Source organism: Pseudopipra pipra, chromosome 3 (assembly GCF_036250125.1).
Source record: "Pseudopipra pipra isolate bDixPip1 chromosome 3, bDixPip1.hap1, whole genome shotgun sequence".
NCBI classification, from domain to species: domain Eukaryota; kingdom Metazoa; phylum Chordata; class Aves; order Passeriformes; family Pipridae; genus Pseudopipra; species Pseudopipra pipra.
The window spans coordinates 52,596,322-52,621,154 of record NC_087551.1 but is presented as its reverse complement, the minus strand read 5'-3'; the positions used below and the strand labels follow the sequence as shown (position 1 = coordinate 52,621,154).

Sequence of the window (24,833 nt, the reverse complement as noted above, 5' to 3'; positions counted from 1 at the left end):
GGTTTAGATTGGATATTAGGAAGAAATTCTTTACAGAAAGGGTAATCAGGCATTGGAATGGGCTGCCCAGGGAAGTGGTGGATTGTCCATCCCTGGAGGTTTTTAAGATGAGACTGGATGTGGCACTTAGTGCCATGGTCTAGTAACCACGGCAGTAGTGGATCAAGGGTTGGACTTGATGATCTCAGAGGTCCCTTCCAACCCAGCTGATTCTATGATTCTATGATTCTATGATTCTATGTATTTTTAAAGGTAAGGTTAATGTAAATAAAGAGTCCCTTATAAGCCACACTGTGGGCACAGTAAGCAATGTATGAGTTAGGTGTCTGAGCTCATCTTGCCTAAGTCCCCATGAAGAATGTGCTTTGATGAACTTTCCTGCCCTGGTGCTTTGTTTTCAATTTTACTTCGATGTGAGTCAGATATGGGTTCAGGGTCACTAAGATGATGTATGCTTTTTGGCAGAAGAATGTCAGGGAGACGTGGTCAGTGCAGAAATAGGCAACATGCCTGACTGCTAGCTGCCTTATATTGCTTCCACATCAAGGCATCCTGACTTGCTGCTTACCATTCCAGTCAATAAATCTTCATACTGTATTTTGCTGACACTTAACGAGAGGTCAGTGTCACAGAACACTTGGCACAAACTGGTATTTCATAGGGAAGTGGGTAATTTAACAGATATTAGAGGAGAGAGCTTATGATGCAGCAGGAAAGACTCTGTTCTCCTCTCTGGTTGCTGATCACAGATATGACTAGCTGTCTAAAATATTTCACCAAGATTATTTCAAAATGTTTGCTTGCAGCATTGCATTTCTGGATGTATTTTTCTTCAGCACATGAATAATCAGTAACACTCAGATTATGGAAACAGCCCATTCCCCATCAGTCTAGTCTTTTCTACCTTTCTTTCTGCTTCTGTATGATGCTTGGTTCATCCTGCAGCTATATGTGAGCCATTTATTATCTGCAGTATATTCCATTTCAGAACCTGGGTATTGACTATCTATTTCCTTCTTTTTCTGCTCCTTTTCTGAATTAAATTGAAGCTTAGCCTCATTCTTCTGACTGGGAGTAACAACCTCACGACTCAGTGGCAGTGCCATTGGAGGCAGCTAGTTGCATTTTATATCCATCATCTCCCATTCTGCACTGGAAAACTGTTACGGCAAATGATGTTACCTTGTGTCACACCTTTTTCTGATAATTTTTATCTCCGCATAACATTATTTGCACCTATACACACTGCTACAAATTTTTACTTAGTGACTGCACAATCAAAAGTTACTCGCTTTTGCTGAACAACATTTCAGTTGCTGAGTTGCACGTTATGGGTGCTGATGAGTTATTTCACTAATTGCAAACAGGTCATGACTGAAACACATTCTAAAGTAATTCTTTAAAGTAGCCTTTAATCAGGGCTTTTTCTAGAAGACAGTAGTGAACTCCAAATAAATATGGTCTATGAAATCCCAATAGTACACTTCCAGCTGAACTCTGTCCACCATGACACTCATCTGGGAATGTGCTTCATGGCACTTACTAAGCAGAATAACTTCCTGAAAACTAGAGCTTCTTCAACCCCTGTCTGTAGTTTTTTGCCCTCTGATGCCCATGTTACAGTTCAAGATGTAATTTTTCAAGTAGGAAATGAAGGTTATCGGTTCATATAGTCTAAACTTCAGAAAATATCCTCCTAAATATCCTACTAATGTTTTACTGTGTTTATTTCCCTCTGTCCTCCAAATATCATTTTGCCGATACACAAGGGGTTTGCAACCCTGATTTTCATAATCATTCTAAGGTCTCCATACTACAAGTCCTTTATTTTTTTCATTCCTGTTACATTTTTGTAACTTTCTATATAGAATTGAAAATATTATTTGAGTAATTGCATGAGCGAGACCAAAGCAGTTATTAATTTCTTTCTGAGGTCAATAAACCTGACTAAAATCCATCTGCCAATTAGGTAAGTGCATGAAGTGTGTTATATTTTAGAAGAGCCCAGCCAGCACATATAAGTGGGGGAGTACTCAGAGTAATTTTTAAAAATACTAGGTGAAGGTATGGTTTTATTAAAAATTTGTGAAGGTGAACATGTTTCACATTCCAGCAGTAGAGAAACTTCCGGGTGTTTAAAATCTCAGCTGCTCATGATGAAAATGCAAGGGGAGATAAACACTGCAGTGTAAAATCTTCTTCCTAATTGAGGCTATTTTGTGGCTTGAAAGATCATGATGCTTGGAATGTTTTGCTAAGCGGTCCTTATTTAGGCAGAATCCAGCCCAAAGTGCCAGCTGTGGATACTTATTAACATGTCCTTTAGTTTATGGTGACTCATTACACAGAGGCAGCGTATGAACAATTACCCTTGGTAAAGAAAGTGCCATTCTGTTCAGTTTAATTATGTGAGGTTTGTTGTAGACTGGTTATTGTTGCAAATGAGGACACATAGACAGCAGGACTCTAAAACCATGAAAGAAATGCGTGCATATCCATATAACTTCTACAAATCATTTTGCTGAATGGTAAAAACATTTCCATAGTGTTTTGCATATGTACAGCCTACTCTACCTGAGTGACAATGTAATTTATGCTAGTGGAGTATTGGATCCATTTGACTGCAATGTACAGCATGCACTTTCTTGGTAAACTTGCATTAAAAAATAGCTTGCCTTGTGAATTGTCAAGGTAACTGCAGGAGACACAGCAATTTCTTTTTAAGAGATGACTAACAGAGTAGGCAAGCTATGCTTACAGCATCAGTCAGACCAATGGCAAGAATTCACTGCAGATTTTGCCATGCCAGAATAGAACAATAAAATCTCCAATCATGCTTGTGGCAACAGATAATGCCTGATACTTCAGTTGGAGATAATAATTTCCCTATTCTCTCTGACTGATTCAGCAATGGTATAGAAAGACTTTTAAACAAATGTCAGGAGGGCTTGGCCCTTCCTGAAGAAAACTCACCATGACTGTCTACTTCTGAATCTTTTTTAGCTGAGATTTTCACCAGATAACCCAAGGATACCTGTTGTCCAGGTTACTTTGGGCTCCTCTGGTCACGTTGCTAAGGGTAAGGAAGTAATCAGGCTTCATGCCTAGCACACTTTAAAATCATTCACATCTGTGTAAAAGCTTTGATGAGGACAGTCCTCAAGATATCAGTGGTTTATCCTTTATTTTTACATGTACTATGCTATATATTGACAGTAGGAATGGTGAAGAATGATGTCCTTTGGTTCAGTGTACAGGTAATTTAATGGTAAGGAGTAGGCAATTTTTGCTGCAGACTATTTCTTTATACATGAGTAAGCATTCAGATGAAATCTCTATCAGCTTAAAATAATAAATTTATAGAAACAGAGTTGTATTTTTATGGGGTTTTTTGGGGCCTCAAGAGATTTAAGTTCATCCCATTCATCCCAAGAATGAATAAATCCATACAGGATACCTTTGGGCTTCAAACTATTCAAAGTTTCTTCTGAATTACTTTGAGGAATCTCTATTAGTAAGAAACCAGTACATGGATGACTAATCAGACAACACATCAGAAACAACTGAGTTTTTCAACATGTCTTTTTCTCCACACCGTCAAATCGAGTGGCAAAATGGAGAAAAGATCAAATGTAATATTCCAGTATATGGAGATAAAAGAAAAAATGTGAGCAATGCTTTGTAATGAAAATCTTTACATGTGCTTTAGATCACATCATTACTTCTGCTCGCTGTATTCCTTTTCCTCTATGCATCATCCTGTTGTTACACTTTGTAAAAGCTTGTTCTCAATTAGGGTGTGCAAGGTTATATAAGTCGTTTATCCATACTAAGTCGGTGTGTTCCCTTAATTATATCCACACCACTGCACTTAAATCAGAATTGTTGCCTGTAGGACAGTTCCAGGTCCCCAAACCTAAGGAAATATTTATATTGGATACTATTACTTACTGTTATACTAAATTTACATTGTAGACCAGTAGACTAATCCAATTAAAGCCTTCTGTCTGTCACTTCCTAAATTCCAGTATAAGCAGAAGTATGTATCCATTTGAGCTCAAAATTCAGGAAATGGTCGCTGTAATACTTGAGGCAACCCATTTAGTAAGGAGGCTTATATAAATCTAACAGCCTTTTAGGCATTAGAGCTGTCTGTCCTCTCATTTCTGGTCAGCTAAATCCCATTAAATTGCTAATCAGCCAGTCTAAGCAGCTGTGATAAAATCTCTGTGCTGATGCAAAAGAAACTATAGTCACCAAGCTATCTGAAACAAAGTCAACAGTAGTTAGTGGGCAAAATGGTTTCCATTGGAATAAAATGATGTATTAAAGCATTCCATTAAACATGGCACCATAATGTACGGAGAGAAAAAGGAAAATTTCACAGATGGTATAATTCTGTCATTTTCTAACTTTTGTGATTCTGTTAGCAATTAATCTCTAAACAGATGTTTTTATGTTTATTCCCCCAGATCTGCAAGCAATCATCTCTTTCCTATGCAGAACAAAGACAACATGCAAGTACTTCCTAAAGTAGACAAGGACATGGCTGCCTTTTATAGGTATAACACAGGCAAAAAAACCCCAAAAATTAAAAGCCCAAGCAGAAAGATTAGGGGAACAATTAATTTTCATTTACATGGAATTTACTTGTAAAACTAAGTTAGAGTGCCAAGGGCTTCCTCTGTCAAGCAAGGAAGAGATTTACAATAGCCATAAAAACAAGTGTGGGACAACCAGTTAGACGTAGTAGAATTATTTCCACAAGACTTTACAAGTGCCAACTACTAACACATTTAATACAATATTCATTGGATATTTATGAGTACTTGTGAAAATTTCTTTTAGTTCAGATACAAATGTGCTACTACACACTTCTTATTTTTCTTTATTTTTATTTCAGTTTTCTTCTTTGAATATATAAGAATAAAACCTTGAGTCTTTCTCTGGCCCTGCAGATCTTTGGTTTTGCATTTTGTTTAGAGCCTTTGCCTCTTTTAAAATTTTCTCTGTCTTGTTTCTTATACCATGCTGAACTTCCTTGTCGGTTGGGTAGTGGTAATGGTGAAGGTTGTGGTGTGATAACAAGTGTAATTGCTCTGTGAGCAGTGGAACTGACGAAGCCTGACTTCCTGTAGTTGGACTTATTGCTGTTTATGGAGCTGCTAATGCCACATGAAGTTTTCATGCTGCTGGAGTGCTCGTACTATGTGTCTATGATAAAATTCATACCATGCTCTTTTTCTTGTCAGGGCACTAATAGGGTTGTTCATCCAGCCTGTTTTCATGACACTTGGAGGTTGTTAATGCCTTTGAAGCCAGTTCCCATCTGTCAAATTGGCTGGAATTGTTCAAAAATTATTAAATAGAAAATGTGGATAGACAGAAAAATATGTTTGCATATAAAACCCCATGAAAACTATGATTCTATGAATCTCATCATCTTTGATAGCTGGACTAAAAATATAGTCTCAGTTAAGATATGGAATACATTTTCCAGAGGTAGCAGCTTTAAGGAAAAATTGAAAATGGGTAGGTCAGCCACCTAAACATAAGTATCAGATACTATTTTAGAAACCCAAGCATACCCTACCTGGCCTCTAGCAGCCTCTCCCTAAGTATCTGCCCTCACAGCTGTCTTTCAGGTCATCTGAAATAACAATAAATGCCTATGTTTAGGCAATTGAATCATTCAGAGTTCTGGTTCTTCAAGACAGTGACTACCTTCATGGAGATAACTGTGCCTCTCTAACTGTTACTGTTATGGAAATGGCAGCAGCTGTAGTCAACATAAATAACTTTGTCCCCCATCATCTCAATAGGGATTGAATTTGCAGCTTCTGGAACCAAGGATTTACAGATTTTATAAAGTCAGGCAGTATAAATAGCTGATTCTGTTAATAGCAATTTTCTGCCCCCTTGTGCAGGTCTTAATTTCTTCCCTTCCTGTGAAGGCTTTCCTCCAAAACTTAGAACACTTGAGTACAGAGAAAATTGCAAATCCTGTCCCTCAGACTGAAAGCGGGTGGTGTCATCCATATAGAGTATTTCCTTATTTATTATCTCTTCCAGTTTCCAGTGATATGACTGGAGAGAAGGGACATTAATCATTGTCATCCTCCACTTTTCCCTCAGGTTTGTAAATTGCAACAGCATTGACATAATGTTCGGGGGGTTTTGTAGGCTAAGAACTTTCTTAGGAACTCTCCAAGAACTATGGGTCCTGGAGAGCCTCTGATAACTCAGCATCTATTTAAATTTCACCTAAAAAAAATTTAAAAATTATGTTCAGATGAAATTAGAGACATCTTTTTCAGAAACAAAACAACTCCCTCAAAAAAACAAAGTGATAGAACAATCTGTCCTTTCTGTTGAAATGGTTATGTGGGCAAGAAGATTTCTGAAGATCACTGAGTAAGAGAAAGAAGCAATAACCAAATGAGCATGACTTTCGAGGCTAAGGGGGTCATCTCAGTGATAGTAATCATAGATAACTTGATAAAATATGTAATTGGTAAAATTTGTCAAAGAAGGCTTGGAACCAAGGACTTCTAGCTCTTCCAGCAAAGTGCCTTAGCACTGGTAACTTGAAACACACAATTCTTGATGGTGAGTCTGTCTTGGAGACAGCTGGTATGGGCTCCATCGGAGTTCCCATAGGAGAAGCTTCTAGCAGTTCCTCAGAGAAATCACCCCTGGAGACCTGCTAGGAAAATCTTGTCAAGCTAATCAAATATAGCTGTGGAGGGCCAACAGCCTGTCTTCAGTGCATCAGTGAAGAGGCAATTATTGTACAGATTTTTCTGCAGCAAACTCAGACTTGCCCCTTCCAACTTCTTTTGGCCTTGTTTTCTGCATCGGTGATAACCAGTGATGCTCCTATATCCATTTATATTAGACTGTTGTTGCAGAGCTTTTTTCTTCATGAAAAGCACTGCAATTATATATTTGCAAACTGTAATCCTCAAAACCATTTTCTCATATTCAGGTCCTCTCATTCTCTTTCAGGTTTGCTGCTAAGATCCGTTCCGCTGATATTTGACCATATTACGTTATTATTCTTTGCTGATGCTTAAAGAACAACTTCTCCAGTTGCTCAAGATGTCCACTCTCAATCAACAGGACTTCCAAAGTTTTATTGTAACAAGAGGCTGAAAGTTCATGTGCCTTTGTTTATCTATGAAGATAACTTGAACTTATAATTATGTCCAGTCATTCAACATCATCTTAAGCTTACATCTCTTGAATAATTCAACATTTTGGCCAACCCCCTACATGACTAAACAATATGCTCACTGCTCAACTAAAGTGCAAGAAGGCTGCAAAAAAGTCATAGAAACAAGAAGAGGAAATGATGGAGAAGTATAACGATACTGTTTAGACACTTGTGACTGATATCAGGAAGGCCAAAGCCTTGTAGCAGAAGAAGTAACTTGTGAGTGACATAAAGAGTAACAGAAAGTAATACTACAGTCATTCCAGATACAGCTTAATTACTGGACAACTTGGCCAGCATAAGTCACATTAAGTTCAAGAACTGCAAATCTCTGCACTTGGGAACAGAGTGACCCCACACATCAGTGCAGGTTATGAGGTTGCAAAAGGACCTGGTGTTTACAGTGGGTACTAATGATCCAACACTGAGCTTTCATCATGAAAAAAACAAACTGCACATTGGACTACAATAGGAGATGTATGGCCAACAGATTGAGGGAAGCTATTATTTCACTCTGTTCTGTGTTGGAGAGGCCATATCTGGATCCTGGTACAGTTATAGGCTCTACAGTTCAAGAAAGGTATTGAGGAATTGAAGAAGGTTCTGCATATGGTCAGGTATGAATTTCTGAGGAGTACATAAGGGTGGAGACCTATTTGTTCCTCCAGAGAAGGGGCTAAGAGATCACAGAATCATAGAGAGTAACTCAAGTTGGAACCTATCTGGATCAAGTCCAATGCCCTATTCCTTGCAGGAGTACCTAAAACTAAGCCATATGACTAAAAGTGTTGTCCAAATGCCCCTTAAAATCTGAGAGACTTAATCACAGAATCACAGAATATACCAAATTGGAAGGAACCCACAAGGATCATTGAGTCCAACACCTGGCCCTGCACAGACCATCCCCAAGAATCACACCATGTGCCTGAGAGTATTGTCCAAATGCTTCTTGAACTCTGGCAGGCTGTGACCACTTCCCTGGGGAGCCGATTCCAGTACCCAGCCACCCTCTTGGTGAAGAACCTTTTTCTAATATCCAACCTAAACCTCCCCTGACACAACTTCAGGCCATTCCCTCGAGTCCTGTCACTGGTCACCACAGAGAAGAGATCAGTGTCAGCCTCTCCTCACAAGGAAGTTGTAGACTGCAATAAGGTCTCCCCTCAGTCTCCTCCAGGCTGAACAGACCAAGTGACCTCAGCTGCTCCTCATATGGCTTCCCCCCAAGGCCCTTCACCATCTTCATTGTCCTCCTTATTACTATGACCACTTCCCTGGGGAGCCTGTTACAATGCCCAACCACTCTCTCAGTGAAGAACCTTTTACAAATGTCCAATTTGAACTTCCTCTCATGCAGGGGAGGGAGATCTAATAACCTACGACTACTAGATTACAAAGATGATGGATCCAAATTCATCCTAATGGATGGCTCATTGTGCCAAATGATGTAACAAGGAACATGGGCCATAAATTGCAGCTTGCGAAGTTGTGTATCCTCCATCCTTTAAAAATTTTGAGATTTGTCTAAACAAAACCTAGGCTGACTTGACCTTCATCATTCCCTTTCAGCCAGCATTACCACATGCTCTATTGCTGTATATTGTTTTTCTCTCTGGAATGCTGAACCAATGTAATGAATTTTGATGTGTTTTATCCTGACTGTTGCGGGGGGTTTTGGTTTGGGGATTTTTGTTTGTTTGTTTGTTTGTTTATTTGTTTCTGTTGCGGGTTTTTTCCTGTTTTGTTGGTTGAGTTTGGGTTTTTTAGGGGGGTTAGGGAGTTTTTGTTTGTGTTTTTTTGTCTGTCAGGTTTTGTTTGTTTGGTTGGCTTTTTTAATAACATAACAAAGCAAGTGCAATAAAGCTGCATATTCTTTTCAAAACCTGAGTGTTGAGTCATGTCCACTATTTAACACATGATATTGAATAGATTCTGTCACCTTCAGCGTAATTAACCTGATGTGATTGTCAGGAAGAGCTATCAGGTCATTTCTCAGTAGTGGAATATAATTGCAAGTGTTCTCTTCTCTAGATGAGACAAATGAGATATTTTCGTATGATTACTTTCTGGGAAATTGACACAACTGTGTGCCTCTCTGAAGTGTCTGTACATTAATGCATACAGCATAGGGGGAAACCAGAAGGAATTAAGAGATCTGTGTGCAGTTACAGGGCTATGATCTCACTGTGATCATAGAGCCATGATGGGATAGCTCACACAGTTGGAACATTGAAGTGACTGGGTGTTGATTCTTCTGAAAGGGCTATCTGAGATGGTGAAGAGAGGAGTAATCTGGCTTGTGAGAGAGCAGTGACAATGCATGGAACAGTACCTTGGGACATATGGATAACAAGTTGAGGGCTTATGGATCAGAGTTAGCAGGCAGATGAACATGGTGAGTGTCTGCTACAGACTGCATGATAAGGAAGAAGAAGCAAATGAACCCTTCCACAAGCAACTATAAGAATCTTCATCTTTCCATCCTTGGTCTTCAAGAAATACTTCAACCATTCCAATATCTGTTGGAAAAGCAACATGACACAGTATGAGCAGGATGTTTCTGGAGTGCATGTATGATAACTTCCTGACAAAGATGATCAAGAAGCCAATGAAGGATGATACTGTGTAGGACCTCGCACTTACAAACAAGAAGAATTGTCTAGGGATATGAATGCTGTGGCATTGTTGGCTGCAGTGACTATAAATTAAGCTCCTGTTCAGGGAGCTTCTCAAAGAATTGCATGGGAGATGACAAATGGTTGATTTTTAAGGATTGCATCCTGCAGGTTGAAAAAATTGTCCATCCGGATATGAGTAAAAGTGGTAGGATGCCTGCATGGATGAGCAAGTCCCTCCTGACAAAACTCAAATGTAAATGGGAAGCCTAGAAGATGTGAAAGGGACAGGTGACCTGGGAGGAACAGAGAAAGAAAAGTGTGCAGAGATGGGGTTAGGAAAGCCTGTCAGGGGATGTGGTGAGCAACAGGAAGGGCTTCTACAGGTAAATTGACAGCAAAAAAAAGATTAGGGGAAATATGGGGATTGAGATAAAAGACCTGTTGACAAAAGACATGGAGAAGAGGGAGATACCCAGTGTCTTCTTTACTTTGACCTTTAAGATTTGCTTTCAGCAATCTCAGCACCTTGAGACCCTTGGGAAAAGCCGGGAGAAAGGCTCCCTCCTTGGTGGAGGAGGATCAGGTTAGGGAATATTAAAACAACCTGGGCAAACACAAGTCCATGGGCCCTGATGGGATACATTCATGAGTGCTGAGGGAGCTTGCTGGTGTCACTGTCAGGCTAGTCTTGATTATGCTTGAAAAATCATGGTGACCAGGGAAGATACCCGAGAACTGGAAAAAAGCAAATATCTTCACAAAGGGAAAGAAAGATGTGGGAAACGACCAGGAAGTCAGTTTCACCTTGATCCCCAGAAAGGTTAGGAAGCAACTAAACCTGGGAAACATTTGTAAATACATGAAAATTAGGAAAGTGAATGGGAGCAGTCAGCATAGATTGATGAAGAGGAAAAAAACAAACCTGAAAACCTTCTGTGATGACATGACTGTCTTGGATGAGAGGCGAGCAGTGGGTACTGTTTATATTGACTTCAACAAGGCTTTCAACACTGTCTCCCACAGCATCCTCATAGACAACCTAATGAAGCATTGACTAACTAAGTGGAGAATGAGGTGGATTGAAAAGTGGGGCTGCACTCAGATGGTTGTGATAAGTGACACAAAGTCCAGCTGGAGACAAGGAACTGGTGTGCCCCAAGTCTTGATACAGGGACAAATACTGATTAACATCTTTGTTGATGTCCTGGGGGAGGGGACAGATAGTGTTCACAGCAAATTTGCAGATGATGCAAAATTGTGAGGAGTGTATTAATTTGCAGCATATTACTGACTCTGCAGTAACAGGCTGGATATATTTTCTCTGAAGCAAACACACAATTATTTGAGCATTTCTAATAATGAGTATGCATATAGGCAACAGCCAAAATAAAAAACCAATACGGGTTCTGACTTTTGCTTGTCTTATGGTCTCTTAATCAAGTAGCTGAAGAATTTTGCTGTTGGTATTGTCAGTTTGAGCTTTAGGGCTAGCACTGAAGGGCCCTAAGGACAGAATTACATCCCATAATGGCTATATGTAATTCCTACGGAGGCATTTTGGACTAAATGTCTAGAATGTTTAAGATTCGAAAAGAATATTTTTGTATGTCATTTACATGGATTTGACTACGTCAGAAATAGTTCTGAAAACTGGAAAGAGCAGGTTGTCTAAAATAATTTTCTCGATACCTCTTGAAAGTGTTCCTGGGAAGAGAACAGGGAAAATGTATTTCACAGCCAATCAGAAGTTCAGCAGTAGCTTCACACATGCTGGGCATCAACCCTTTACTCAAATAGTGGCACTTGCACTTTCAATAAATACAGAAAAGGAAAATAGAAATTAGGCTGTTATGAGAAACTCAGATTTCCATTTGCAGTCTACATAGTCCTGGTGTTTTCAAATAGTCATTTTAAGTAGTCATTTTGCACTAGGAGATACTGGCCTGTTATGATCCCCATAAAAAAGTCACTCAGGCTCTGTAAAGTATCCTATAAAATGATATGTATTAGAGCTAACACTGTAAAGAAAGAAAGAAGAGTACAGATAATCTTACATCCCTTTAAATGCTGGGAATCCTGAGTTGTGCAGCTTTGAATAGATCTCTGATACACGCTCTGTACAGACTGTGCAGACCTTGTCCATGGGAAGAGTGCCAATTTACTATAGGAATTTCTTGAATGAGAATAACTCTGTTCATTATTTCTGCTGTCAAACAAAAAGGATGCTCACAGAAGAACTTTTTGCTGCACTTTTGGATAGAGAAAAGAACAGAAAGGCTCTGCCATTGCTGGTACCCAGTGGGAAGAGCCTGTATGCTTCCTTGTGACAATAAGCCAGCTGATGTGATCCTACAACCAAGGGTTTTATGCAGCCCAACACAAGCTTGAAGGCCATGCTGGATGTGCAGCACAGCACAGCACAGGACTGAGTCTCCTCAGATCAACTTTTTTGCTGATCGCTAACTTTTCGATGTGTGATGGTTTCCAGGTCAGCATCGCCACAGTACTAGCTTTTAAATATTCATCATAAATTGTTTAGAAAGCATTTAGGAAGCTTACTATCTTGATTTTACTCAGGAAATGACTATTTCGTTTTGCTACATTGTGTTGTATGGTATGTAAATTTCCTAGGAAATTCCCTTTTTCTTGAAAAAGACCAGTTATTCTTTTCTGATAAAACATGTTTATGAACACAGATTTACATTGAACATTTTTAATTGAATTTTAAATATGTGTTCTTTTCAAAAGAAATAGGTAGAAGAAGTAAAATATAAAATCATCCAAAATGTACTAGATTTCAGAATTAGACTGACATAGCATGGGAAGTTGCTCTAATTGAAGGCTACCTCAAACATTTTTGATTTTTCAAGTTGTAACATTTATTTAATTTTAACTGTTCTAAAATAAGGTGTTATTTTGGTATTCTACATATGCAAAGTCTCATCTTGTTATTGAAAAATTATAAAAGAATAGAGGAAAAAATACTAATAGGAAAAAAAAATCATGTTTTCTGGGAAACCCTAAAGATTTTCAGTGATTTTTAAGTTTGTTAATGAAGTAAGTCTGAGGTTAGCTTTCATAGATGCTTTGTATTTCCCATATAAAATACCTATGAAAGATAAAAAAAAATCCCTCAGCTAAGATATATTAGCTTGTCACTATTAATAACAGATGGACATAGCTGTTCGTTGATGGACTGAGAAAATTGCTTCAGCATGAAGACAGAGGCTTCTAATGGAAATCAGTTCAGGTAAATTCATTTTAGCCTTTTTTTAAAGATTTTTCTTAAAAGTAGAAAAGAGTAACAACCAAGGAGGTCTAAGCAGGCAACAGAAAGGACAGTGGATAATCAGTGAAGATAACTTTTGTAAAACGTCTCTATTCCAAACACAGGACAAAGCAAGGAAAGCCTGTGCAAGGCAGCAGCTAGAGATACCAAAAGTGAGGCAAATGAGAATCTCAATGGTCACAATTGGATGACTTTCACCTTTGTGAAAGGATGCTGCAAATCCTGAGCTGTGTTTTTTGCTGGTTTAAAAGAGAGACCTTTCAGTAGCTTGGGGAGCATGTCAGTTGCTACAGAAACGGAGGTGCTCAAAGAGCAAGGTGCCTCAAAGAAGAGACAGCCATAAGATTACTTTTTCAGACTTCTGCAGTTGTTACACTTCAAACAAACCCTTTCTTGTATGTATAGGAAGCCTGAAGATGTGCAGCATGTCAACATTAAAAAAACCCAACAGAGCTGACTGCTTTACCTCTTAGAGGAGGTAAAATAAGCATAGCATTCCTGTATTCTTTTGATCCCCAGTGAGATGAGTCATCCATTCCTCACTTTTAGAGATGCAAACAAAACCCTTGGAACCAATACTTTTGTCATCTGAAGCATATTTTTTTCATTGACGCATCACAATAAGAACAAGTGAAAGTGCCATGATTAAGAGATCACACCTTTGTCATATCGAAGGAAGGATCAAAAGCAAGGTACTGATCTTTTTGTCTTTCTTCCAAGCTAGAACTTCCTAACTTTGGTATAGTGTGCAGAAAGCTGTTCCTGTTACAAAATAGACACCTTTGTTATATGAATCAAATTAAATAATCACTGCATCCCAATTTCTCCTAGCAGACTATGAGGAGAAAGCTCATTATTAATCACCCAAAAGAGTTTGAAAGAATGGCTGGTGGGGAAACTAAATAGCAAGTTCAGAGATCTGAGTCAATTTCAATCTGACATTTTTTGGTCTATGGCTATGTCTGCATTGGGAGGTATTATAGTGCAAGGGAGAATGTAAAGCAAAACACTTCGTGATGAGAGCTGAGTCACAACTCTGATTTTATGTTGGATTTTTTTTCTATACTTGGGCTTTCATCCCCTATTTTAATTATAGTCACATTCCATGGACTAACTATCCATTAGCAGCTGGAGAACATTAGTAGTGCTCTTGGAGCGCATCTTCCCATCTTACCCAAAAGAAATCCACTTCATGCACTCTATGACTCACTTCATGAAGTGAGTCAAAGAATGGTAACACAAGTGGACCAATCAACTTCTGCAGAGAGGATTCACTTCTTTCCTCTCTGTAGAGTAGGTCCTACACAGCTCAACCCTTCCCTCAGCTGCAACAACCACAGTAATGAGCAATGATGCTAGAAACTGAGTGTGATATTCAGTCTGGAAGAGCCTGTGTCTTCTCACCAGGCACTGGCTGGTGTGCAGGTCATTGTCCACAGCCTGCTGCTTTACGCGTGTACCCTCTTATCCTATCCTTCAAGCAAAGGCTGCTCATATAATTGACTTTTTTTGTAACTCAGAGTAAATAACTGTCATTCTTAACTCAGTACTGCTGTGGCTGAACAGATAAGAAATGTAATAATCCATATAATTTATAGCATTCTATATCACTTTATGAGAGTTTTCCTGTCTTCCCCATAATTATAAAATCAACAGCCTTGCAGTGGTTGCCTTGTCAGATCCAAAGGGCGAAAGCCATCCTTTCATAGCTGAGGCAATTCCCTGTTTTATTAGAAGCTCCAGTCATCATTTTCACTATTAAACAGCTTCTTTTGGTTTTAAATGTCCAAATTTATCAGTATTGCTTCCTCAAACTCCAAATTTTCTAAACTTTCACAGATCAAATATTGAGTGCCTGGGTTTTGTTTAATATTAATTTGAATCAAAATCTTCATTAAAATATTTGGTCAACATTGCAGTTACCTTTTAAGTTTAAATTTCTGTGTACTTCCAAACATTTGGTTCTCTGTGCATGTAAGATTATCCCAATAAAAGCTTGGTGACAGAATTTTTTTGTGTGCGACTGAAGCATTAAGTTAGTCCATTTAAAAATGCAATTGAATGTAGAGGGCAATGTCTAGTCAAATGCAATTCAGAGAAGTTTTCAGAAATATCCTGCTTAGTAATGTAAATAACGTGTTTGGAGTTGGGTTTGTATTTTGCAGTAGAAAAAAACTAAGGTATATATTGCGTTTTTACGGGGTTTATAACTATATAGTTTCTACAGGAGATCTTAAAAGTTGATCTTGTTTCTGAGCTAGGGAGCAGACGCCTCTATCTCTTGAAGTATCTTATGAGCATCTGTTTTATGGTTTCATTGAACAAATAATTTTGAGATGCCAGATCTGAAGAGATGGTTTGTAAAGGACTGAAAAAGGAATTTTCTTCAGACCTTCTGAAGTAGTCACCACGCTCTAAAATAGTCTCTATATGTTACTCTCTCATTGGTCTAAGAAACAAAGCAAATGGAAAAGAGAAAGATTATTACTCTTAGTACTTTTCTAAACATAAGTGGAGTTTTAGAATACGATGTTTCACTAAAATCTCCATGTTTATTTTGAACCTCAATGAATCATAGAATATGTTGAGTTGGAAGGGACCTACAAGGATCATTGAAGTCCAACTCTTGGCCCTGCACAGGACCATCTGCAAGAATCATACCATGTGCCTAAGAGCATTGTTCAAATGTTCTTCAACTCTGTCAGGCTTGGTGCTGTGACTGCTTCCCCAGGGACCCTAATCCAGTGCCCAACCACTCTCTGGGTGAAGAACCTTTTTCTAACATCCAACCTAAACCACCCCTGACACAACTTCAGGCCATTCCCTCTGGTCCTATCACTGGTTACCACAGAGTTCCTACTAACTTCATTAATAGAGAAATTCCTATTATTTTCATTTGATAATCCCTAGTTCATTGAAATATAGCAAGTATAGACATGCCATGCATTATTTATGCACCTTTACATATATGTGTTCACATTTCAACTTCAGATAGAAGGGTGGAGAACTGAAGGCCAGACAGAAATCCTGCTTGTTTAATACAAATTCTTGGTCCAGGCTTACCGTCTCTTCACTGCTTGCTGTTAAAAGCATTTTTGCCCCAAAATATTTATGATTTGGGTGGGTTTTTTCTCATTTAGCTTTTTAGGCAAGAATGGCAGAAGGCCAAAAGGGGACTATAATAACCATAACTGTAAACAAGGCTATCAGCCTTGCTTCTTATTTCACTGGATTGGTTGCTCAAAAAAATACCAGATTGAAATAGCAAAATCACTGTGGAAAATCATTAGCTTTGTTTGTATTTGCCAGGGCTATTTTTCATGATTAATCAGCCCAAAACACTTATCACCTAATTGTTTTAAAATGAGTCACTTCACCATTCTCTTGCCAGATACAGAACTGAAAAAACGATGAAGGGTGGTGTTCAACTCTAATGCATTTCACAAATGATATACTGCCTGATTAAATGGCTTATTATGTTTAACTAGCTCCTGCTGCACGTGCTACAGTTTGTCCTGAATTCATCTCTTTTTGAGAAGGAACATAATTTTTCTGTGGGGATAAGTGCTGGAAGGTAAGCAGACGAAAGCAAAAGTACAAAATCTGGGTGAAGATTTTCTGTCCCAGTAAAGGCTGTGACTGAGCGGATGATTTCTCTGCACTTCATCCCCAGGACTGAATGCTCATAGCACTGGTGTGCAGAAACATCATTTACTTTGATATGCAAGCAGACCATTGTTTGTATGTGAACGGGAGATGGGGTTGGCATATTGTGAAAATGACACAATCTTGTACAGAGAAGAGGATGTCTCCCAGTCTCTGCAGAAATGGAAAAACAAATATCTGATTTTTAACTAGATTAAATCTAAAGTCCATAAATTCATATAAGCAGACTATGAAGCTTCTCATATCTGTTATCCTAATGATCCTCAAAAGAGTCCAACCATTTACTTCATTAGTGAAATAGTTTGAGTTTTGTGCAGTTAGGCAGGAAAAATATGAAAGACTGGAAATAAAGAAGACAGGGAAGAAGAAAGAGGTACTGGAGGTGAAACAGAGGGAAGAAATCACAGTAAAAAGAGAGAAAAATAGGACTGATGCAAAATCAAGGAAACAAGAGATGAGTAACATAAAGAAATAATACCAAAAACAGGTTTTTATTAATGTATAATTCACTTTCTATAAACATATATAAATGTAAAAATATTTCTTCCTCTCTAAAACCACACAATGTGTGTAAAAGACTGAAGGAAATAAGTTGCAATGTAAGAACTAATGTAAGGGAAACTAACTTTGGAAAGATTAGAAAAGAAGAAAATTTGTAAACAGTATTACAAAATAAATGTTTTGAAATGTTGAAGTTGAGTGTATAGCATAACCTTTAATTAAGAAACCTACACAGGTTTTATGCTTCAGTGGTTTTCAGATCTCAAAATCATTCTGAGTCTTGTGAGGCAAGATTTTTGGGGTGCTCACCTGTGTGGAAATAGTAAGAGAGTTGGACAGTAAAACACTTTTAGAGGTGTAAATATTTTCAGACTTCAAAAAAATTTAGTAATTACTTTCAATCAAAACTTGAAAAGAAGCAACAGTGGAAAAACTAAAGTTATCAATTGTGTTTGTATTGGAATTGATTTGATGGGTAACACTGAAGGGCTGCTTTACAGACCAAGGAAGAACAGCAAATGCTCAAGGCTCCCTAAGCCTTGCCAGAGCATGCAGCCTGCCTGCCCTCAGCCAGCTTCAGTAAGAGCAGCCCCATCTTCCCAGGATAGCCTAGCAGAGACCACTAGAGCAGATGGGAGCCAGGGTCTTCATGGACATGTGGTTTTTTGCAGTCACAATAGCACCAGAGAGCCTGGAAATCCAGGGGCTTGGTAATGTAGAAGACAATCCTTCAACCACAGAAGTGAAAACCGCATATCAAAATGAATATCTCAAAATCAGACAGATAACATGGGCTGAATTAATCTCTTGTTCAGGCTTTCCGTTGTGCCTGTTGGTTGCTGCGTTGACAAGAGTCCTGTTCAGCATCACTGTGGTTCCAACCTGCAGCTGCATCACCACCCTGGGGAGCTGCCTCTCTCACACATGGGACTCATCTTTGCTGATGCTTTAAAGCCACATCCTTTCACTACTGTTTTCTTTCTTCCTCTTGTTTAGTGTTGCATCTCACTGCTTTGTCAGTCATCCTCACATCCCCCTCCTTTCATTTATTCAGGATGTGTTGGTTTGTAACTAGTGTTTGAGGACTCTGCTTTTAAACCTCCTCCCTTTTGTGCATTTGGGCTCACGGGAAAATAACGAGAAATAATAATAATTGTACTCATAATAATGAGTACAATGTGTCCTTCAGAGATACTCAAATTGACACTTTTATTCCTTCATTTTTTCTTCCTGTAAAGCTTGGGCAGAAAGTCTGATCATCTAGTTTCTGATCTTTAATTTCTAAGACTGCTAGTATCTTTTATAAATCACACATCATGAGAAGAATACATTGTACATGCCTCATATCATTCCACACTCATTGGATCACTGTCAGGTCTTCTGGGAGATATTACGGGGTAATAACACAAACTATAGTCTTCCAGTGTTTTTTCCAGTCTTCCAGTATTATTTTTCTAAATAATCTCTTATCTCCTCTGCCCTTCTCTGCATTTTCCATCAGTTTTAGAACTGACTGTTTTAGCAACTAAAAAAAAAAAAAAAAAGAAAAGATGTTTTTGTTTATCATATCTAAATCTTGCATGAAAACACTATTTTTTTAAGTGAGGCATAAGCATCAGCTCTAGTTGACAAAACAAATTAAAATTCTCAATCAGAAAATTTCCAATGTTGTTTTCCAGAAGTGTCAAGGGCCATTTGGTGTGTTGAATGTTTTTTGTGCATTTCCCAGGAGAATCAACAACCAGCATCTGTTAGAGACATGATGTTCTTAAAGGTAGCCTGAAACTGATGCTTAGCAATATTCCCTCACTTCAATAATAATATTTTTGATGAACTGCCACGTTAAGTGGCTGAACCTTCAGCAGGAATAACATTTGTGTAACATACCGCAACTTTATACCCAGTGAAAAGTTTGGTTTTGGGCTTATTTATATTTCATCATCAAATGCAAAATTTCCCTAAACCACTGTTTATGGAAGTCCATTTGAACTTCATGGTAAACAGGTCACTTACAGTGATGCTGTCCCACACAACATCCTTGTCTCTAGAGAGACATGGATTTGATGAATGGACCACTCAGTTGATAAGGAATTGACTGGACGGTCACACTCAAAGAGTTGTAGGTCCAGAGGAGGGCCACGAAGATGGTCATAGGTCTGGAGCACCTCTCTTATGAAGACAGACTGAGAGAGTTAGGGTTGTTTAGCCTGGACTCCAGGGAGGTCTTATAACACCTTCCAGTAGCTAGACAGGCCTACAATAAACCCAGAGAGGTACTTCTGGTGATAGAACAAGGAATGATGGTTTTAAACTGAAAGAAGGTAGGTTTAGATTAGGTATTGGTAAGAAAGTCTTTACTTTGAGGGTGGTGAGGAACAGGCTGCCCAGAAAGGCAGGGGATGCCTCATCCCTGGAAGTGTTCCAGGCCAGGCTGGATGGGGCTTTGAGACATCTGGTTCTAGTAGAAGGTGTCCCTGCCCAGTGCAGTGGGGGTTGAAACTGATGATCTTTAAGGTTCCTTCCAACCTAAAGCATATCATGGATCTATAATTTCTGTGAGAAGAAATCATGGGGAAACAGACCATAAAAGAGTGGTTCAATGACTGGGACAGATAACTGAGCTACATTTGAATGGCACCAGCACTCTTAAGGCATTTGATACTTTATAGCTCCCTGCAGTTTAGACATTGCTATTTTACAAAGAAGGAAAATGATCCTTGCTAACGCAAATGAAACTGAATCAAGGTCTGCAAGTCATCAACATAAATACTTTTGTCTAAAATAAATATTTACAGGCAGCTCAAGGTAGCAGGATTCTAAAGACCTGAACTAGCAAGACACCCCACAGTGTGCTGGAAGCCCATTCGTTCATACTGAGCTATAATTTCTGTGCCAGAGAGTAGCTGCTTACCAAATAGCTAAACTCCACAGCACCAACAGTTGCTTTACCACCAATAACTCCCAGGGCACTAGTAAGATGTAAGGGCATCTTTCAGAGTGTAATAATAACCTGCATCTAGACAAGTAAGACCTTCAGCATCTGGATGTGGGGTCAGCAGAGCAAGATCCTTCACACAGTTTCATGGTGATGGTTTTTTGGAGTCAGTGACATTCATCCTATGTTTGTGTGATGAAATAGCTACATGATAAAGTGTGAGGTGGTGCTTGAGACCTGTCACAGGTTGTGTCCACTCCCCCATATCTGTGCATAAGCCCCTGCTGTCTCCTTATCCAGATTGTCAGCTGCTCCTTGAAAATATGCCTTTTGGTCAATAAAGATACAGAGCCACCACTGTGACATGAAAAAAACCACAAACAAACACAAAGTATGAACTGACTATAATGTTGCTGTTGCCAAGCATTAAGCAAACATGCCTTAAATTGTTGTAATCCCAAAGACGTAAAGAATGAAGAGGTCCCTTAATGTGTCCTGCTACTCCCGTCATCCACAAATTTATTAGAGAATGAAAATGAATGTTCAGTCATTGTCAGATAACTCCTGGGGCTGCAGTCCCCAAAGCCATGTGGAAGACGGGAAACTGTCAGTATGCTGGGCAAGAGAATTAGACTCAGATGTGTAGGTGGTGGGGGTCTGTCATGCCTCCCATGGCTGGTTGGTCAAGAAAAGGAGCAGGCCGTTTTGCTACAAGAAAGAAAATCTGAGACTTTGTTTCATCAAGCCCCAAATTTCTGCCAACAGAGGCATCTTCTAACCCCTCCCAGAACCTTTGTGGGTTGCTGAGCACACTGAACATGTCAACCTGCCTGAATTGAGCTGTCAGACAGTTTTTTCCTTGTTTACCTTCTGCATTTTCTTCTTGAAGCTTTTGTTATCCACATGATAACAGTGTAAACCTGCATTGCTCTTGCCAGAGTTTCTTTTTCCCCTTCTGTTAAATAAGAAATGAAAGTGGGAGTTATATGACTCCAACACAGTTATTAAACCAAGGCTAGAGAGAGGAGAAACATCAATCTTCAAGTTTCTGGGGAGATGGGGAATGGGTGACGGCTACATAAGAATAATACCTGCTGATAACAGATTTGTGGAGTTTGTGCATAGCTAAAAGCTGTTTGCAGTTGATTTTCAGCACATCTGGATCCATTATTTAGCAGGAAGCATACACATGGCAATCATAATAGCCATTATCCCCATCAACTGGGCTGTCTAACTTCTGGCATAAGAAGGAGAGATGACTGCTATTCAGAGTTGCAGGGGTTTCTCTTGTGGTAGCTGCTCTGCAGCAAAGCACAAAGGACAACTGCTGCTTTCATAATGGTAATAAATTCTTCCCAAGACTTCTGACAGATTCAAGATAAATCCAAGTCCAAAAGTACATTCAGCGTGGAACAGAATACAGATTTTCCCCACAAACATTACAACTACATTTTTAATATTCAGTTATATTTATAATGTTTTAAACATGCCCTAATTGCTTGTTATTTGTAAAAAGATGAAATTAAGGTCTGTGTTCAAAAGCTTTTGCTGCTTGACTTTAACACAAGAAGTCGATTTGGATACTTCTGACCTTTCATTTTCCTGGTGTTTTATCCCATGAACCTTTTCTGTGCTTCACTGACATTATATCATTTTTATGGCACTTGATTATATCTAACAGCATATCAATGTATCAGCTTTCTCTTCAAGCTTATGAAGTAAATAGATAAAAGTCAATATTTTTGTATTTAAATTACATTTGTACACATCTTTTTATTTTATAGCTCAGAGTAATAATTACTTAAGTGGATCTTGAAAAATTTTGTGAAGAAATTAACTACTGTTTTTTAAAAAGTCACTGAAATGTTTGAAACTTGTCTCCACAGAGATGATAATAATATCATCTGTCTCCCGGTTTGTGAGAGACAATAAAAAGATAATTTAATTCCAGTTGGACCACAGATTTATAAAGCAGAAGTAATCTCAGAAGAAATTAGACCTAGCAGGAACTTTTCAGGGGAAAACATTCATTTCACCAGAAAATATCACTTTATGAAAACCAGTACCTGTAATGAGGAAAAAAAATTAGCATACTTTTAACATCAATATTTTTGCAGGGCTTCATCTTTCTAACACATCTGTCTTGTATTTCAAGTCAGGATATTTTATTTAAGTGTAAATGAATTATGCTTTATTCATATTTAATTGTAATGGAAATCTTTAAAAATAAAAATCGAAACAATGGTTTAATATTGCCTGAAAAATTTCATTTTGACATATTTTCCCTTTCATTTAATTTGGTTTTGATTTAGAATAACTGTTATGATAAATAGCTAAAAGTTATATTCAATGAATTAGCATAAGCATTTGCAGAATAGTCTCCAAAGAATAATGAATGTAATGCTATATTGAAAATGATGATTATGTAAGGAATCAGAATGAAATGCTAGCTGCTTTTTTCTTTGTAAGTAAGTGTACTGTTATGAGAGTCCTTTCTCATTCTCAAAGGAAGATGCCTATGTGAAGTATGAAATAAAAATATCTGTTTAAACGTAGTTTCTCTTTGGTGAGAATCCAAGGCAACTGCACATGAAATGATTCACTGGGTCACGACAAAATTGAAGAAAATCAGAATATGCCTTATATAATCTTTTTATAATCCTCAGTAAACATCATAAAGTCAGCTCAGTAATCTACTTACTCCTTATCATCTCTGATTCGATTTTCCTCTGAAACAAGGTTCTGGGCAGTGAGGACCAAAGAGCAGCTGAATGATTCTATGGAACTGAGGAATCTCTTCCTTTCCCAAGAAATCTATTTACCACATAATGAAAAATAAAACAAACTTCTGTCTAGTGTCTTTGTGAGGTGGATGTGGAAGGTCTGAATAGGGTATGAGATGTTACTAAAATTACTCAAAGTGTTTCCAAAAGGGTTTAATATCATGTTAGATCCTTTCTTATTTACTGTCAGTGTAAGAGGCAGCAGAAGAGAAATATAGGCAGTATTTGCTTTTAAGGAAGGCCTCATTTAAGTATTTAGAAGGATATATGGCTTAGAAATCAACTTCTCTTTACATTGAAAAAAGTTAGATATTCACCAGCATACTCTTTGATCAACCATATTGTGTTTTGTCCTGTTCTTACAGGACCTTGTTCATCAAAGGAAATCTTCAGACAAATCACTTGAGAAAGGTTAAGAGAGGAAGCCTTTCAGTTTGCAGTTGGGCAAAAAAACAAAAAGTGATCTTCTATGATACCATGGATGTGTGTGTTTGTGTGTGTGTCTACTATGCATGTGCATGTGCGTACACAGAGAATATACATTTTCTCCAACTCAAGGCCAATAAAAAAAACCCTACACCACACAACACTTCTAAAAATAATGAGTGTGTACCTCAGCTTTTCAGAAAATAAAATATAGCAAAGAGATTGCAGAATAGGGCTTGGAAGCATTCTCTTAATTTCCAACTATATGGTATGTAACTAATGAAACTAAGTTAAAATCTTACTGGTCTACGTTCCAGTTTACATTCAGATAATTCTCACCTGTCTCTAATCCTCCATTTGTATCTGTACTAAATCCACAGTCTAAATCTCACTCCCTCATCTGAATATTCCCTCTGTATTTTCCAAGGAAATTACTTCCAGCAATTAGTTGCATGAATAGGTTTGCTCTCTGGTATGGGACTGCACTTTGAAAAATTCTAGGGTCCCAGTCTTTACCTGCTCTGGACCACATGCAATCTGCTGTTTGTTGTACAGACGGGAAATGCAAAGCTTTTAGCATCTTAGCAACATTCTTTAAAAAAATAGAAGACAATAACACTGTTAGTATAATGCATGTCCTGTCATCTCAACTGACCTCCACCGAATTAAAATTCTTTCTCTGGCTGTTTTTATCCCAGTCAATTTTTTTCCCCCATTTACTGTGTCCTTGAGTGACTTTCCTGTCTATGAAATATTGGGTTAAAGGAAGTGCTCTGTGCAAAAAAATTTAGATTTTTCATGCAGCAACCACCGCTGCCATTTACAGTGCATAATAAAGAATAAAAAAAGCAAAAATTTTATATTGAACAGAAATCTAGTTTTATCACAGTAAATTAATTTTTCATGTTTCACTGATTACTCAAGAATAAAAGAGGGAAAAATGTCTGGATTATACAACTTCATCACTTAGAATAATGAACACAACTGAAGAAACCCTCCCCTTTTCCATTCACATGCAGTAAATAAGAAAATGAGAGGCTCAGCTTTTGACCGAACTCTTGGAAATATCATTGCATCCGTAAGAATTGTTAAGATTGAGTTTCATGATGACTTTGGATTCACTCTGGATGTATAAATGACCTGCCTTATAAACATAGAGTAACTCCCTTCTTTATCACACATATCACTTCTCTTAATTCAAAAGCTGCCACTGCACAAGGACTCACTGTGATTTTTGCATTTTATCTGCTTTATAATGCGGACTGAAAGCCTTTCCTGAAGTAATTTCCAGCTGAATGCTAGATGAGTAATTATTAAACTAAGAATATTGTCAGTATTGATATGTAGCCAAGGAGATCCTTACCTGATGAAGAAAAACAGCTTAGGATGGATAACGTCA

General features: G+C 38.2%; 1 long non-coding RNA gene across 2 annotated transcripts in view; it reads left to right on the top strand.

Moving 5' to 3' along the window:
• Window positions 1-24,833, top strand: part of LOC135411521 (uncharacterized) — a 538,599-nt gene that overhangs the window by 119,205 nt on the left and 394,561 nt on the right. Inside the window, exons 2-3 of one of the 2 annotated variants that reach the window (XR_010429182.1) lie at window positions 4,473-4,562; window positions 7,009-9,103. This is a non-coding gene — a long non-coding RNA (uncharacterized LOC135411521). Of the gene's footprint in view, window positions 1-4,472; window positions 4,563-7,008; window positions 9,104-24,833 lie in introns of those variants that run through there. The other variant, XR_010429183.1, reaches the window with a different exon arrangement.